Here is a 6,438-nt window from a genome sequence, read left to right as displayed (position 1 = left end):
TGCATTTTTTTTTTAGCTGTAATCTCTGTCCTGCCTTTTTATTTTTCACTCTGTTCGGTCCTGCCTTTTTTTTTTAGTTTATCCAGACTTTTTTTTACCTAAATTGTCGTCCTGACTTTTTTTTTTTGCAAGTGTCTCATCCTGCCTTTTTTTTTTACTCAAAACTCCTGTCCTGCCTATTTTTTTCAAATTTCATCCTAGCCCCCCCATAAAAATCAAATGGTAGCTCCCTAACATATAAAGGAACAGGACGTTAAAAGGGGGAAATAATATAACCATCAACGAAAACTCGTATAATTTACGGGATTGGAGTCTCAACAATTTGATTTAAACTTCTATTGAAAACAGTCTTGGTTGTTATTAGGCTTATTATTTTAAATTAGATGAAATATTTATGTTTTACAAATACAAATACAAAATAGTTTATTGGCACAAAACTATTGAAATAATTGGCAACACAATACATTGTTAAAAATCGTCTTTATTTCTTTTTCAAATTATAAAAAAAAAAAAAATTATGTTTAATTTTCATTTTCATTCTTATATTTAATTTTAATTTTAATTCTTATATTTAATTTTAATTTTTATTCTTTCTCTTTGAATACAAAACAATATTTTACATTTATCTATCCTCCATAAATACTAATATATCTGTACAGGTAAAATTTAATTCTAATCAAGCTGGTACAGATTGATTTACGACCTTCCACTTGGATATTGCACAGCAGGTGTTTATTACACTGGGACAACTGTCCGACCAGTCTGACATCTAGACGGATTAAGACATCCATAAAAATAAGTCCCTACCCGTACTGTATGTAACACATAAACAAACGACAACCACTGAGTTACAGGCTCCTGAATTAAGTTATCCCCTTGACCATGTACATTTGTACTGTTAACTGATGAAAAAGATTGGCATTATACATTTGTTAATCATAACAAGAACTTATTTAGTCAGAGATCAAATTTAACCACTTTGATACACCATTGAATTCATACAACAGGCATATGGATTTAATAAGATGGATTAGAACATTTAAATAATTTAATGCTTTTATATTATACATGTATATATACTAGTATAATTTTTTTCCGGGCAAGTCTAGATCTGTTGGTCTTGTTTTAAAAGATCAAAATAAGCCAATTTTGCCATATAACATGTATAAAAATATTTAAGGCAATTTGTCAGATATTTTAACTTCATTTCATTTTACATTATTTCTTTTAGCATTTTCTATGGAACTCATGTACTTCAAGAAGAAGAAGAAAGCAACAGAATGGAATTCTCTGAGGCATTGCTTTCTAGATTATATGATGGATTCATAGATTTTCATATTGATTTATGTGCATAGAAAGAGCAGCCCGCAATTATTTTATGACGAGAGGTATGTAAATGTAATAAAAAGGATAACTTTGTTTGAATATTTTGTTGTTGTCAGACTACATTTTATCTACATGTTACACATTTTGATTTCGTGTAAGCTGTGAAAAAATATTTTTTCTACTGGACCATTTTATTGAAAATAGCATTGGAAGCTCTATATACACTCCATTGCTTGTTCTTTTTATACGACCACAAACAATTTTTGGGGATTGTATAATGGTAAGGTGTTGTCGTTATCTGCAGCGTCCGAAGACACATTGGTTTCCGAACAATAACTTAGGTTTAAGTGCATAAATCTTTATGAATTTTGTTTAGAAGGTCCAATACCACAAAAAAGGGGATGATTTTGGGGATGATGGTCGGAAGTCCCAACCGTTTAGGAATTAGGGGCCCAAAATGGGCCAAAAACAAACATTTTTCTAGTTTCAGGATAATAATTTGTTTACAAATATTTCAATTGCTCTGAAATTGTACCACAATGTTTAAAACCACAAGTACAAGGTTTTGATTCAGTTTAGGGGTCATGGGGCCAAAGTTTAGGAATAAGGGGCCAAAAACAAGCATTTTTCTAGTTTCCAGACAATAACTTGTGTGTAATTGTATAGATCTCTCTGAAATTGTACCACAATGTTCCATATAACAAAGGGAAGGCTGGGATAAAGTTTTGGATTAGTTTCCCAAAATATGCAGGAATTAGGGGCCAAAAAGAAGCATGTTTCTAGTTTCCAGACAATAACTTGTGTTTAAGTGACTCATAGGCGGATTAAGGTGGGAGGCCCAGGCAGCCCTGCCCCCTCCCCCCCTCTTTTCTGTGAAAATTTTGGTTGATTATATAGGAAAACACTGAAGCATGTCCGGATAGGTCCCCCTCTTAGCATGCTTAGGCAGTCACTGGACCCCCACATATGAACATTTCTAGATCCGCCATCGAGTGTATGGAGCTCTCTGAAATTGTATTACAAGGTTCCATACTACAAAAGAAAGGATGGGATTGAGTTTTAGGCAGGGCCGTAACTAGGGTTCGATTTCATGGGAGGCAGGGATTTTGGGTCGCCAATTGAGGCCCCAAGAAAGAAGGGTTAGGGGCACAGCCCCCTGCTGATTTTTTTCCTCAGTAAAATGGCTAAAAATGACCCGTTTCCCTTCAATTTCCTTACTTTAAGACTCATCAGTATTGCTTGAACCTGGAAGCATTTTTTTATGCAAAAAAACAAACTGAGATTGCTGTTCGGGGTGAGCCAAGGCTCCGTCTTGAAGGCCGTACTTTGAACTATAATTATTAACATTAAATACATTGTGACCGCCGATTTTTTTCCCCTCAGTAAAATGGCTAAAATAACACGTTACTTTAAGACTCATCAGTAATGCTTGGACCTGGAAGCAATTTGTTTTGCAAACAATTATTATATTTAAAGATATTTTTGTTAGAAATCAAAGTGGTAAGTTAAAAAAAAACAACATATAAAGCAAGATAATAGAAAGCAAATATTTTTTTCATCGAGGACCTTGAATTTCAATATTGTTGAAAGCTGAACAGATATGTATAGAACTACAACGAATGGGAGTGTTCGACTACTAAGGCATTGACCATAATGTTCTCGTACGATCGCAAGACGTACTGTCTGACTAGACACTTTAAAAAAAATTATCCAACAACTGATTCAACCAGTAACGAATTTTCGATATCATAAAAGATTCACAATACAAAGGGAACTTCCTCTGCTTAATTGAGCTCCTAAATAAATGTGATTAGTTAAGTTTAATTTAAAATTGTCGAAAGCAAAGTTTCATATATGCGTTCTCGTACAACATAGGAAATACTGAATAACAGATGGATGGCCACACGAAAAAAAACTAAAACAAATACTGAAATGGTTCACTTTCGATAAAAAATCCGGAAAGTGACAGATATATCACGTATCATGATAACTACTGTTAAAACTGTAAACGTGTGTTGTTTATATTACAAATTCATGTTCTTCGTGTACATATTGTGAATATTTCATTTTTTTACTTCAAAAAAAATTTGGTGTAGAAAATTTATGGCAGTTGCCTCCCCTGCCTCATAGGTAGTTACGGACCTGTTAGGGTTATTGCTCCAAGGGGGATTTCAATAAGTTGAGGATAGTTTGTTTACAACTTTTTTAAGGGATTCCTTTTTTTTCAAAATTTTTCAAATTTTTGATTTTTGAAAAGTTTCATGCAATAATGTTCAGCAACGTAAGATCTACAATGGTCAACATAACCAAATTTTCAATGGACCCCTTAAGCAGTTGTTGCCCTTTATACAACTTTCTCGTAAATTTTGCAATCTTTTCCTCTTTTGTGTTTTGAGCAAGAACTAAAGAAGATAAAGAGAAACTTAACAGGCTATTAATAAAATATGTTTACAGGAGTTTTGCCTCTTGGAAATAGATATTGAATTTATAAGGAATTGCATCCCACACATGTCTACTTTTCTTGTAGATTATTTTTATAATTTATGAAAAATGTTAAAAAAAAAAGAACATACTTATTTATTGTGGTTATTGCTTTTTGACAGCAAATTTTATATATCCATCAATTGGTGAGGTACATTGAAACACTGTTCTTTTATTAAATGCATGAAGTATACAGATGGTAACACAAATGACAACATGTTATGTTCATGAGTTTAATATTTATATATAAATGTTGTATTTCAACAATTTTGCCTATGAAACAGCAAATCAAGATTTAATAAACCAGAGTTAATGCCTAAATGGATTTTTTTAAACTTAGGCAGAAGAATAGTTTTTTATATATACATGATATATGAAAAGTTCATGCTATACATATATTTGTTGATTGTTTATAAATTGTTTCCATTAACTCAAAAGTAAAAGTATTAATTAGTGAGCATCAGTTCATACATGTACTACATGTACATTTAGTTTTTGTCTGGACTTTTGGATTAACTTAAAATTTATAATTTTAGCTTGTTACCAAATGAAAGGAAAGTGCAGTATTAGAATCACTGAGGTACATGTTACTGTGTACATGTACATGTAGGTGCAGATGTCCTGTAAAAAAAAACTGGTATCAAAGTATTAAAGTTCATACATGTATGTAGAATTGTATTTGATTTAAACAATTTAATGTTATCTATTCAAAACTTTTCCAAGTGTAATTGTACATGTATACAGTTGTTTATTTTTTTGTCTTTCTGATGTCAAGTATGCATCGAGGAATCCTTACCAGTCTCATCTGCTTCTGCTGCACACGCATGAGAAATGAGAAGCTCAAATAATTATAGTATTTGCATCACAGACCGTATATTATGAATTGTATATTTAACATGATCAAAAGTTTTTCTTGTCTTGAATATATACATTAAATATTTGCCACTGTACCTTAAAATAAACAAGAAAAAGTAATTTGATAATTTTCTTGTAACCGTAGAGCGTTTTTAAAGAACTAGAATATTGATATAAGGAGATGGCATATGATCCTCAATGTGACAACTATCAATTAAAAAACTAAAGAACGAAGATAAAACATTTACTGGTCACTGTTCAGCAATGAACAATAATCAAAATCCATACCATAAAGTAACCTTCAACTTGTTTAAGAATGCAAAATGTGAACCATTGAAAAATTAAAACTACATATATTGTATGGCAGACATTAATTAATATGTTTATAGAATGATTGTAAGGTGTTTATATTTGTCTTGCAGGTGCAATTCTTGCCAGATTTTTATAAAACTTATACTATACTTTAATATCAGCAATATCTTGGTCAAGTTCACTACTTTTGACCGATTGACTATTTTCAAAAGAGTTATGCCCCTTGAAAATATTAAATAAAGGAAAATGGCCTTGAAAGCGCTCTTATTGATTCAATTTTTTATAAAACACATAGTATACTGTAAGTAATGCCCTTGAAAGTCTGTTTGAAATATTTCGTATACAAGAAAAAGAAGTTTTTTTCCAAGCACACTTTTTAATTTTTAATTTTATTCAAGTGCCTTTTTTTAATTATTGCCCCTTGCTAAATAAAATATGTGCAACTAAGCAGGCATTGAAACTCTGTTCTGTTATTTTTATTTTCAGGAACTGAAAAGTAAAGAAACAGAACCAAAGAACATTCATTTTAAATTAATACAATATTGAACTCAAAAGTCAATCTAGTTGTCTTTCTTAATTATAGATGTAAGAAGATGTGGTATTAGTGCCAATGAAACAACTCTCCATCCAGGTCATAATTTGTAAAAGTAAACCATTACAGGTCAAACTACAGTTTTCAAAACAGAGCTCACACGAAACAGCAAGCCATTAAGGGCCACAAAAGCGACAGCATACACTAGCACCTGTAATAGCTAGCAGTGTAGACAATTACATATCAATGTGTATGGTGATATAGCAATAGAAATATCACATCCATCAGAGGGAAATAGAATATAGACAATAGAAATATCACATACATCAGAGGGAAATAGAATATAGACTTTCACAATAAAATATCACAGACATCAGAGGAAAATAGAATATAGACAATAAAAATTTGACATGTCATAGAGATGAAAATAGAATACAGACAATAGAATTAGGGTATGTCAAAGAGGCAAACATAGAATGGGATATGTCAAAGAGACAAAACCATGAAAATAGAATATAGACAATAGAAATGGGATATGTCAAAGAGATAAAAATATGAAAATAGAACATAGGCAATAGAAATGAGTATGTCAAAGAGACAAAAATATGAAAATAGAAGAGACAACAACTTAATAAAAAAAAATTTACTAGCTATACAATACAAATTATGGAGCACTGACTGTGATAATTATTTTTCTGCATAAAGGAATGCTAATGTATACAGTTGCTTTTTATTTGTTAAGAGCTTTTGATTTTGCCATGTATTTTCTGTGGAGTCAAGTATTTGGGGTTATTAAAATCATCATATTGAAGTATTTACACTCAAAATGAGGTCCCTACAGAAAAAAAAGATGATGAAGAAGAAAAACATCAAAACATTACCATTAAAAACAAACCAAACAAAAATACATATACATGAAAAAATAAATGCAT

General features: G+C 31.2%; 1 long non-coding RNA gene across 1 annotated transcript; it reads left to right on the top strand.

Annotated features, from left to right (window-relative positions):
* Nucleotides 1–1,254: 1,254 nt before the first annotated feature.
* On the top strand, nucleotides 1,255–5,533 carry LOC139501352 (uncharacterized). Its single transcript, XR_011658526.1, has 3 exons — nucleotides 1,255–1,388; nucleotides 4,344–4,452; nucleotides 5,461–5,533. It is a non-coding gene; the product is annotated as an uncharacterized lncRNA (long non-coding RNA).
* Nucleotides 5,534–6,438: the final 905 nt, after the last annotated feature.

This window comes from Mytilus edulis, chromosome 13, assembly GCF_963676685.1.
Source record: "Mytilus edulis chromosome 13, xbMytEdul2.2, whole genome shotgun sequence".
In the NCBI taxonomy this organism is placed as follows: Eukaryota; Metazoa; Mollusca; class Bivalvia; order Mytilida; family Mytilidae; genus Mytilus; species Mytilus edulis.
Note: the sequence above shows the minus strand (reverse complement) of the source record. Positions and strands in the feature narration are given on the sequence as shown.